The following is a 12367-nucleotide window of genomic DNA, read 5'->3' as shown; positions in this document are numbered from 1 at the left end:
TGGGAGGGAAGAGGGATGTACTGAGTTCTTTTGCCTTTATATCACAGTCATTTCAACTTAATTTAGTAAAAGTATTTGATATACCAACCACATTGGCATTCTATACAATATTCTATCCTTGTAGACTCTTGGAGCAATACAGACTGGAATTGGTACAGAATGAGATTATGTGTTTTGTACCACAGTTATGGTGCATTCAACAGTCAGCTCTAGTATAATAGTGATCATTTCCTAAGAGCTTCTGCAGAAGAAAGCTTGGCAGGTTTCATATTTTGACAAATCCTTTGTTCTGATCTCTTTCTACTGGCTAGGAAGAGGTGTAGGAGAAGAGAGAGTTGATCTAAGTAAGCTCCAACAAACTCTACAGCGTACCTTTTGAAAGCTTTTTACACTTTTTCTTCTGCTATGCTATTTTCTGGTTACCTTATGTTTCAACAAGTCAGAGAAGAAGTAAAGAAGTAAACTGATAGAAGAAAAAAAGTAAGTTGATAAATTCTATGAATGGAAGAAGAGAGGCAGTGAATCAGCAGGGAAGTCTGCAAGTGTTGAAACAGGAACAAAGAGCACAAAGGAATGACAGAGTATATTCCAGGCCGTACCTCTTTAGAGCCTGGGCAAAGAGGCAGCCCCTGTGTTCAGGAGAGATCAGGGTACAATTCATTGGGCACTGAGTACAATAACGCCAAGGAGAAAGAAAATCCTGATGAGAGCACGTTTAGTGGCCTGGGGTTAGTGCCACCTGATGGCCAAACTGTATACTACACCCCAACCGCAGCCCTCCCAAATTACAAGCCAGCCCCGACACTAAGTAGATGGAAGAAAGCAAAAGGACGCAGATGTAAGTGGATGCGGCACGAGTCTGCGCAGTACCTGTTCTAGGGATGGGAATACAAGGACAAAAAGATTGCCTGCGGTCCCTGCCTGCAAGACGTTTCCATCCTATGGGCCGAAACAACGGACACGCACAGCGAAAGTAAACCAAGCAAACGCGTGGTCCGGCCTGCCGTGGGGGTGGGGCTGGGAGCCCGAAAGCCCCACGTGGGAGGAAGCGCTTCAACTGAACAGAGAAGGAAGGTGGAAATCAGTGGATCCCGCTGAAAGTCTCAATCCGGCCACGAACAGGAAGCTCCTTGGGTGGAGACGGGGTTTTCACAGTGGTCTCGGTGTGCTCAGCGTGTAGGGCAGGGCCTCACTCCTAAAGAACACTTCATAACCAGACCCTCGAAGAAGACAGGAAGAGAAAAACTTCAGCAGCCTCCCCGGAGCCTCCTACTCCACTTTCGGATATCCCGGCCCTAAGACTCCGCTTCTGTCATGGTAGGGCGGGACCCTCCAGAGCGGTAGCTGGAAACATTAACCGAAACCAAAGTGCGGTATGGGAGCCTCGGGGGCAGTCGGAGAGAAGGGCTGGGAGGAAGTCCGTTCTGACGACTCTTCCGGCTCCTCTCTGCTGAAACACGGACCACTTGGCCTCATGGACTTGTGTCCCCTCCACCTTCCCTCTAACGGACCCGGGAGCTGTGGCTCCTTCATCCGTCCCATCGCCTCCCCCGGCTTCTCCCTGCTCCCGCCGCTCCTGGCTAGCTGAACTGCCCCCAGGGATCGGGGGCTTGCGCTGAGCCGAGCCGGCTGCCAGGCCCTGCCTTGGGAGTGTGTGAGCGCGGGATCCGACGATTCTCTTGGCAGGTGCCAGGCGGGACCCTTTCCTGAACTTGGGCTATGGGTCAGCTCCCTCCGCTAGGGAAGTGGGAGCGGGAGGGCTGGTTCTGCCAGCGGTCTGCAAGAGGCGCGGTAGAATGCCCAATCTGCCAACTGGTATTTAAGTCTTTTCCCTTGATCTCCTTGACTGACCACCCTACTCACTGCCATTACAGGACCCCTTTTATTGATTATGCTGGGCCTGATAGACCCCTACTTGATTAACTACCTCATGTCCTATGTTCGACTGTGTCTGCAATGGGGGTCAAGTGACTTGCCCAGGATCACACAGATGGGAAGTGTCTGAGACCAGAATTGAACCTAGGACCTCCCATCTCTAGGCCAGGCTCTCAATCTACTGAGGCACCCAGCTGCCCTCATAGAAGTGGGTTTTGATAGAAGTCTGTGTCATGTTTGGGGATTTGTTAGTATAGCCTCATTGCCAATATCAGTATAAGTAAGGGCTGTGCTAAGTGAGCTCAGGATTAGTAAGCATTAGTTTCTGGTGAAATGTAGAGAGCCATTGGAGAAACAGGGTCAAAATTAGGGCCCATTATCTGGATTCCCTATGTGACCAATCCAGGCTGAGGTCGTGGTCATCTGAGTCCTGAAAAGCTCTGGTACCAGCAGGTAGGTTAATCCAAAAACAACTTGACCCCTCCAGGAGGCCAATAGGAGTCATTTAGAGAAATAGAGTCTGTAATAGATGTTTTATCTGGATCCCATTACAAAATCATCCGTAAGTAAAACTGTGTGTATGATTTTTCTGCACTGCATGTCAGATGCAGATAGAATGGGCCATCTAAGGTAAAAATCTGAGGCTCCTCTTTTGACTCATTTTCATATCCCCACCTTTTCTTAATATTCTTATTGGAAAGCTTTGAGTCCTTAGCAGACCAGCAGCTACTGAGTTAACAATTTCTCTCCTTGATAATTAAGAAGCCTGAACTCTAAAAAATTATTACTTAGATAAGACTGGAGCCGGACAATCTAGTCCAGACTTTATCTGACTAGGTCCAATTCTGTAAATCAGGAAGACAGGACTCAATTAGTAAAAATCTCCATGAAATATATTTCTGCTCCCAGAATTAACCCCCTACTAATTGGTGATTGGAATTTGGCCCTTGCCCTTGTACCTGTCTCTCTACTTTTTAGACTTTAATGGGTGTGTATGATTTGTAACCCATTCACAGCTGTGACTCTTTGTGTTTTTTGTTTGAAACCAGTATAAAATAAACCCCAAACTCCATAAGGTTGGAGCAGTCATGGACTAAACAATTAGTCTGGCTGTTCTCATTTTCTGTTTCCTGTCTTTTCGACTCCATTAAATGACACTCAGGACCCCTACCATTAGAGCTGGCTCTCTATAGTGAAATTTTTTTTTTTTTGGGATTTTGGGTGCCCTGCACCATCAAAACAGATGAGATTGTTTTATCTTTGTTGCATAACTTCTGTTCTGGAGAGGTTTTAGAAGTCATATGATGAAAGAAAATGTTGAGTCTGCTATCTTATGCCCTCACATGACTTGGAAGTCCACATTCATAATTTTTTAATATGGTTCCAAATTGTTTTGCCAAAATGGTTCATCTTTGTCAATCAAATGAGTATGTCACATTTGAAAATTAATGTAAACAGAGAGATAAGATTCCAAGGATGATCAATTTATTAGTGAGGCTAGCAGTAACCAGAAAATTTGATCAATGGTCTCTCTCAAAGACCAAAGACCCTGAGTGAGGGCTGGAAGGGTCTTTTAAGTCTAGGTTTTAAATTTGATTGGCCTAGAGCAGTGATGGGCAACCTTTTGAGCTTGGTGTGTCAAAATTCACCAAAAAACTGAGCATAACTCTGGTGGTGTGTCACTTCAAGAAAAAAACCATAATTTCATGATATTTATAGTTTAAATAACAAAAATGTATAATTATAATATATAACTATATTTAATAAACCAAAAACTAATTATTTAACTTACCTGCTTAGTGATTTCTTTGTTCATCTGTCAGTCAATTTCTTTTGTTGGTCTTGATATTATTTAACTTGTGTGGGGTGCCGTGAACTAAGATAAGTAAGGGGGAGGGGGAATTCTTTAACCTGCCTATTAGTGACTTTTTTGTTGCTGAATTTCATTGGCTAATGAAAATTCATTTAACCACTAAATCTTTAATTGAAGGTTGTTGGTATTTTGTACAGTTCAAGCCCAAGCAAACACTATTAACTTCATCTGTCAATCTGTTTCTTTTGTTGGTTTTGATATTATTTAACACTTAGAATAAGGTCTCACAAAAGTATGTAGAGGGAAAAATTGTGAGTAAAGCCATCGCTATATTTTTCAGGGTACTAAAAGTGTCTAGTAATTGGTTCTAGGCACTCTAAATTTCCTGTTTGTAGTGGCACTCCTCTTGATTCTCCAAGCTGCAACTTTCCAGATTCTTAAGTTTTGACCTCAAGTCCACAAACACCTGATCCTAGATGCTTGAAATTCTGCAAATTGCATCTCTAAATCACCAATTTGCATCCATTAGAAAACATTTAATTCCAAACTACTGTAAACTACTATATCAGGATACTTGATTATTTTTATGGTCTGTTCTAGGCTTCTAAATTGATTAAATCTATCACTAAACTGGTCAAGTAACAAGTCTGAAACATGCTGGTACTTTATATGCAAGGGTTCCATTTCATTTTGTACAGCTGCACTGGCCTTCTCAAAATACTTTGTTACTTGAGGAAAATACTTATAAGTTTTAGTTTCTACATCTCGCTTGAAAATTTTAAGTTTACTTTCAAAAGTTTTTATGTATCCAAACATAACGTCAATACTTTTGCCAAAACCTTTTAACTTTACATTCAGTTCATTAATATAAACAGAGAGATCTGTAAAAAAACATCAGGGTGTTGACCCACTTATCATCATTGAGCAGAGGAAAGTTCCCCAGATCCTTATCCTCAAGAAATACCTTAATTTCTTCAAAGCACTTCACAAAGTGCTCAAGAACTTTGCCCTGGCTTAGCCATCTTACATTATTGTACATCAGCAGTCCACTGTAGGTGGAATTAACCTCCAGTAAAAGTGCAGAAAATTCTCGTTTGTGAAGGGGGCAAACAGCTATTAAATTAACTATTTTTGTAACAACTGACATTAAGTTGTTTAAGTCAGTGAATCCTGCCTTGGCACATAAAGCCTCCTGATGGATAATACAATTAAAAGGCACAATCAGATGTCTTAGGGCTTCTGTAAGCAATTTGACAAATCCGACTTTTTTCCCCATCACGTTTGGTGCCCCATCTGTCATCACTGACACAACTTTAGAGATATCAGTGCTTAGGCCATGGAATGTTTGTATAACAACCTTACGTATTTTGCTTCCTGATGTACTTGTTGGTACTGATACTAACTTTATCAACTCTTCTCTCATTATGAGATCATCAGAATATTGACCAATAATGGCCAACTGAGCATGTGATGTGACATCAGTACTTTCATCAAGAGAGATTGAAAAATATTTATAATTACTTATGTCTCTTATTAATTGATGTTGAACGTTTGTGTTCAGTTTTATTATTCAGTCTTTATGATATTTCTACTGAGTGGTAACTCATATTCTCTTAATAATTGCATCCTTATTCTGCATACCGTGAAACAGAACTGGTGCACATCTTAGGAGAGTTTCTTTAATAAATTCTCCCGGGGGTAGCTGGGTAGCTCAGTGGATTGAGACAGGAGACAGGAGGCCTAGAGACAGGAGGTCCTAGGTTCAAATCTGGCCTCAGACACTTCCCAGCTGTGTGACCTTGGGCAAGTCACTTGACCCCCATTGCCCACCCTTACCACTCTTCCACTAAGGAACCAATACACAGAAGTTAAGGGTTTAAAAAAAATAAAAACAAATTCTCCCTGAGTGCTTTTCCATGCTGAGCTATGGAGTGAGCAATGCTCAAACTTGCAGATGTTAAATTTGTAGAGCCTTTTACAAATTTAAGGATGGAATTAGATTGGCTCATAAAGATGTGCTGCCTAGAAATGTATTCCTTTCATCCTCACTTTTTTTCAAGAGCTAGGAATGATTAGTTTTGAAATGTCTACCTATAATCCACATTCTGCTTACTACCATTTCAGTACATAGAACACAAAATGATCTGCCATTTTTTTCTATAATGCCATGCATTTCGGTCCATGTCTCTTGAGAGGGGTAGCTACTGCTACTACCACTTGCTTTACTTACCCTTGGTTTTTTATTTTTTGGGTTCTCCATCAGGGAGGCAGTGGCAGAAGATAGAATTATAGCCTGTTAGCCTTGCAGGCAATTAGGGGTTAACTAGCCTAACTGACCACAAGATGGCACATGTAACTGTCTTTTAGGAAAGGGCAGGGTTAATAAGCAAAAATAGGGGTTAATAAAGATGCACAACAGTAATAGTGGTGAAATGGAGTATGCACTATGCTGCAAGGTGGCATTCTTCATGTAAATTAAGATGGCTGCCACTATTTCTAATGGTGGGAAACAGTACCCATAGCACAGGCCCTTGCCTCTCCCAGCCTCCCCTTCACTTATCTCAGTAATAATGGTCAATTAGAAATCCCTGACACCCCACAACAGTAGATTGGATGATGGTTGCTGGCAATGGCGATCACAGGGCCCCCAGAGATGCATCCCCGGGGCATTCTGTTGCTCCCTGCTCCACGGGCAGTCAAAGGTCCCCTAAGGGCCCAGAAGTCCCAGAACCAGATGCTCTGTGCTGGAGTTCTGTTGTTTTCACCTACAGACCTCTGGCACAGTGTCTACACTACGCTACAACAAACGTTGCATCCTCGGCATGCAGCTTTATACTTCTCTGTATGTGGCCACATGCGGCTGCATGTCATGGAAAATGGCTACTGACATGCATGTCATATGTTCGCCATCAGGGCCTAGAGGTACATCATTTGAATCTCCCCTTGCAAAGGTAAAACAATTCTGATTGGTACACATTTTAATGAGGAGGTAGGTTGAATAATCTCATTTCCTCCCTATTATTTTATATTAGGGTGTTGTTGTTCCTGTCTGGTTCTTTGGGCATACCAATACTGCCCACGGAGTTTTTTTTGACAGAGATACTGGAATAGTTTGCCATTTCCTTCTCCAATGGATTAAGACCGAGTTAAGTGACTTGTCTAGGGATACACAATTAGTGTCTAAGGCCAAATTTGAACTCAGGTCTTCCTGATTTCAGATTCAGAGTTTTGCCCAGGGGCTACCAAGTTGCCTTCTCTTTGGGTGATGGGAGTAATCTTCAGGTGATAGGATTAGTCTGTTGATAGGTGTGTAGTTTACAAAGGCTTTGATTGAATCAACCTGAATTCTTTTTGAGTGGGTGGTGCATGAGGTTACAAAGGAATTTGTATTTGAGTTATAGTGGAGATACAAATTAAAATAGCAGAATTGAATCTCACTGTACTCCTTGATTAAGACAAAAGCTTGATTTGAGGTAAATTTCTCCAGAATGTAGTTGAAGAATGAAGGAGTATTAAGGAGTAAAGGAGTAGTAAACCTTTGCCAGCTTGACTATATCTTAAAAGTAGAATTAAAATCAACTTTCAATTTTACAAGTGGGAGCTGGAATCTCAGAATCTCTAATTAATCTCTAATTAAATTAGCATTTTTCTTATTTGGGATTTGTAGCATTCATAATTTGCTCATTTTTTTTTTGAAAACTATCATTTAAGCATTTATTTATTGGGAAATGGCTTTTGTTCCTAAATATGTATATCAATTCACTAAGTGTCTTGGATATCAGACATTTATCAAGTATTTGCTACAATAATTTTTTTCATGGGTCAACAACTTCTCTATTTTATACATATTTTGTTCTTGTGAAAGCTTTAAAAGTTTTTATGAAATCAAAACTTTTTTACTTTTAAAAATGACCATCTCTAATCCCAGCTATAGTTGTGAAAGGTACTTTCAGGTTCCACTCATCCTTCCATTTTTCTCTAACAATTGATATTACTTTTTATTAAAATTCTATATACTTTTAAAATTTATTGAGCATAGGATAGAAAATTTAGCCTAATACTTAATTTCTGCTAACTTGCTTGCTGTCCAGTATTTCCAGCCTTTCTTGTCAAATAACCCCAATAATTTATGTGAACTATTTAACTCGCTTTGGATTTATTGAACACTACTTCACTAGGTTCAATTGCTTACTGTCTAGGCTGTTCCATTTGTGGACTCTTATACTTCTTAATTAGTGCCAAGTAGTTTTGATTACTACTGCTTTATAGTGTACTTTGAGGATTGTTAATGATAGCCTTCCATCCTTCCCCTTCATCCTTTTTTAAAAAAAATTCATTTTAGAGTCTTTGACTTTTATTATTTTGTCTAGTTCAGCAAACCCCTTGTCAATTGGACAGCTATAGCACTAAATTTAGAATTTAATTTAAAAAAAATGTAAAACCCTCACTTTAGTGTCTTAGTATTGGTTCTAAGGCAGAAGAACGGTAAGGGCTAGGCAATAGAGATTAACTGTCTTGCCCAGGGTCACAAAGCTAGGAAATATCTGAGGTCAGATTTGAACCTAGGACCTCCCCTCTCTAGGCCTAAGCCATCTAGTTGTCCCCCTGGAACTTAATTTGAGTATTACTGCCACTTATGTTTGTATAACCCTATCATGATATCCCCAGTTATGTTTCCCTTTATTTCTGTAAATGCTTTATAGCTGTATTCATAAAGGTTACAATTATATATTGATAGGTTAGTTCTCCAAAATTTTACACATCTTGTAGTTATACTTTTTTCCTCCTATGTCCTCCTAGGGTCCCCCTCCATCCAATACAGATTTTGTGTTTAGTTTCTATCCTGCTACTTCATTAAAGTTACTGTCTAAATTTTTTCATTCAACCTATGGGATCTAGGTAGAACATCAGATCTACAGACAGTTTTGCCTCTTCTCTTTCCTTTGACCATTTTCTATTTTCCTCTGGGCAGATTTCTTATCTTCATAGTACTGCTGTGCTGACCTATTATAGTAGTAGAGAGTAGTGGGAAGATTTTTCTTCTTTCTGGAAAAAACTCTTTAGAACACACAAGTCCCAAAACTTTTTCACATGACTGCTGTATTTTGTCAAAGCCTTTTTCTGAATCTACTGCTATAACTAAGATAGAAATTTCTAAAAATATGATTGTTAATGCTTTTCCTAATATTCAACTATTTATAGTATAAATTGAATGTCATAATGAATACTTTCTAAGTATATTAGTATATGAACTTTGCTAAAAAATTTAGTCATTATATTAATTAGTGATAGTGGCTATTATTTTCTTTCTTCCTGGTTTGGGTATTGTAATAATTATCAGAGCCTTTAACCAATGTTACAGTATCAGAACTACATTTTTCTTATATTTCACTTTAAAAATGTGCTTTTCCGTCTTCACAGAAATGTACCTAATATAGGGATGAATTGTTCTTTAAATATTTAATAAAAAATAACTTTTATGTCATTCCAAGCTTACTGTTTTACTTTAGCTCATTTATGGATTGTTCACTGTCTAAGACTGAGTTGTTTACATGTTTCTTTTTCTGCCATCTATCTAGGCACTAGTATTATTGTAAATATTAATCCATTTTAAGCTTTAATTTTGGTGACATGTAATTGAGTATAGAATATTTTTTACGATTTCCGTTAGTTTTCTCATTTGTTGTAAAATTTCTGTTTGTTAAAAAAAAAAAAAAAAACCTTGGTCATTTGGAATTCCAACATCACATTCGGAATCTCATAAGAGCCTCCACTGACCTCTGGAAATGACTTCTCACATCATATTAGGCTTGTTTTCTGGAAGTATGGAACAAGGGGAAGATGGCTCTGAAATATTAGTTCTATTTGCCTTTGCATTTTGAACCTGTATTATCTTTGGGTCTATGATCCATAATATTTCCTATGAATATGGAGGTCTATTTTTAGTGGAGAATTTAGGTTCTTTTCCTGAGGAGGGAAAGAAAAACAGCATAAATTACCTATTCAGCCTTTTGGACAAAGGAATGAACAGTGAATGCCCCAAGATGCTTAAGCACCAATGCTTCTCAAATCTTTGTGGACAAAACCAAGCTCACTTCTCAATGAGCAGGTTTTTGTTTTCTTTCTTGGAATCAGGAATGGTTAGTAGGAAGTCATTGTAACCTTAATGACTCAGACTGAAGTCTACCTTGATTTCTGCATCCCAACTGTGGCATCATCTCTATAGTTCTCCTATCTGGAGAGGTCTGATTGGAGCCTTCTCCACTTAGGTCATTATCATCTCTGCTTAGGGTCATTTCCCTCAAGTCACACCATCTGCCTATCTGAGGTCTGCTCAAGTAAGAGACCCTATTTCTTCACTTACATCTCCAGGATTTTTAACCAGGTTTCTCCCCAATAGCTATAAGATAAAGAAAAGTGAACAATATGATGATACTTCTACTTTGGGTGCAGGAAGTCATTGGCACTATGGTAAAAGACATCTTAACAAACACTTTACGTTTTCTACCTCTACCACCCCTCACCACCAAATGAAGATAAGCAATTCCATACAGAGAGGATAGAAAGGAGGGAAGAAGAGAAAGAGAACTGCAAAAAAACAGGAATTCCCTTTCCTCCTATTCCATGTTTTGTCTTCTAGGGCAGCAATTGCCCACACATTTAAAAGTATTTAGAATTCCCTTTTCCCTTGAGCAAAGTATAAAATTCATCGGCAAAGTCAATTCTAAGAAAGCATGAATTCACTTTCTGGTAGGTCTTCGTTGCCTTTTGTTTTGGTATTGTTGAAGATCAGAGTAACGAACGTTATGGAGGCTTTGGGATACAAGCCCTCGTCCTTCCAATACCTTCAGTGGGATCCCATGACGCCAACCACCTTTCCGTCCCTTCTGAAAGGTAACGAGTCCTCCTATCCTTGGGGGATGTGCCACACAGTTCTCAAGAGCATTTGGCTTTCCCCTTTTATGAGTTGCTACAGCTAAAGAATCATTCCCCAGCAGACAGGCTGCCTTTTGGCCATCTCTTCGTAGTCCATGGATTGGTCCATGAACAGGTGAGACACAGACCTGTGGCTGGAAATCTACTTGTAGTCTAACACGGAGCCAGGGAGAACTTACGTGGTGCTCAGTGGCTGTCAAGAAGCCATAATCAATCTAGTCCGTGATGTCTCCGAGGAGGATGAACAACTAAAGGGAATACAGAAAAACGCCGGCACTTCTAAGGACACCTTCTATTTGGATTCCCATCTCCCAGGAGGGTGCCGAGTGGGCGTACAGTTCAGAAAAGCAGTTGGAGCAGGCCAGGCTCAGAAAGAAGCGGACTTTATAAGATTTTGGTTGTTTTTATGACTTGTTCTTTAACCTGCTTATTCAAAATCATCGCTTAGTCTCCATTGAGGTCTTTTCCCTGTTGGGTTTCTTGTATTGCATGAGGGCAGCCATGGTGAACCTCGTAGAGACCACGGGCTGAGCCATGTGCCCCCCCCCCCCCCCCGTCATGGGTGGGGCTGGCCTCCCGTCGCCATAGGGACCCCCTGCTGGGCCTGCCGCCCTGCTTCACGTGGCCCAAGTGGGTCAGGAAGAGGGTAGTAAGTGAAGGGGCAGAGGACCTTATTTCAATGTCGGGGGCATGTCTGTCGAGCCTGACTCCAAAGCAGCCCCATGAGGACTCTGCCCAGCTCTGTAGCAGATAGAAGCTGTGCGCCTTTCAGGCTGCTCTATTTGCGTCACAGCGGTTACCCCTTAAGTTCCCACTGGGGCGGGAGTGCAGCTGCCTGTTGGTCTGTGGCCCATGGGGAGGGCTGTGGGCGGAGGGAGAGCAGTTAGCCCTTGGGGAGTGGGCCACCCCCCCTCACCCCCCAGGCGGGCAGCAGGCAGGGAAGGAATAAAAGTGGAGGTCTTTTGGGGCTGGTCTTGGTGGCGAGAGGAGACACCCCCTCCCGACCTCCTGTGACCCCTCATCCAATGATGGCGAACCTGTGGCACAAGTGGCAGAGAGGGTACGCAAAGAGCTCTCTGTGGGAGAAAACGCCAGCGAGGCTGCTCCTCTCCCCTTCTCCACCATGCCAAACTGGCCAGCAGCGGGAAACATCCAGGGGATAAGGTGGGGGGCTCTACCCTGGCTGAGGACCTCACTTCCCTCCCCCACCACACAATGGCTTAATGGGAGTGTTTCCTCCTGCCCCCATGTTGGGTAAGGCGGAGTGGGGATGGGGCATACCCAGCACGTGCTGGGAGGGCGGGGCACAGGCTGTGGTCTGAGAGGGGGTGGGGCGGCACACACTCCATCTCTAAAAGGTTGCCCTGGACCCAGCTAGGGGAGGTTAAGTGGCCTGATGGAGGCCACTTCTCTCAGGGGAGGGAGTAAATGTAGAGGGGTGGGAAGGTGTGGAGAGGGGGAAGGGAGCAGCTCCACTGGAGACTAGTTTCCAGTAACTAACTGCTGGGACAGCGTGTGCCCACAGAGAGGTCTCTGTGTGCCATCTTTGGCACTGTGCCATAGGCTCACCATCAGGGAATTAGGGTCTTATAGACGCATTTTTTAATGTTTTCTATGTGCTATAGCATGCTACCAACTATTATAAAAATAGCAACACTATTTTTGTATAAATGTATCATATGATGCAAAGAATATGTATGTTGATTAATGTTTTCATTTCAAATCCAATTTTCTCTTTATAAT

Source organism: Gracilinanus agilis, chromosome 2, assembly GCF_016433145.1.
Source record: "Gracilinanus agilis isolate LMUSP501 chromosome 2, AgileGrace, whole genome shotgun sequence".
Taxonomy (NCBI): domain Eukaryota; kingdom Metazoa; phylum Chordata; class Mammalia; order Didelphimorphia; family Didelphidae; genus Gracilinanus; species Gracilinanus agilis.
Note: the sequence above shows the minus strand (reverse complement) of the source record.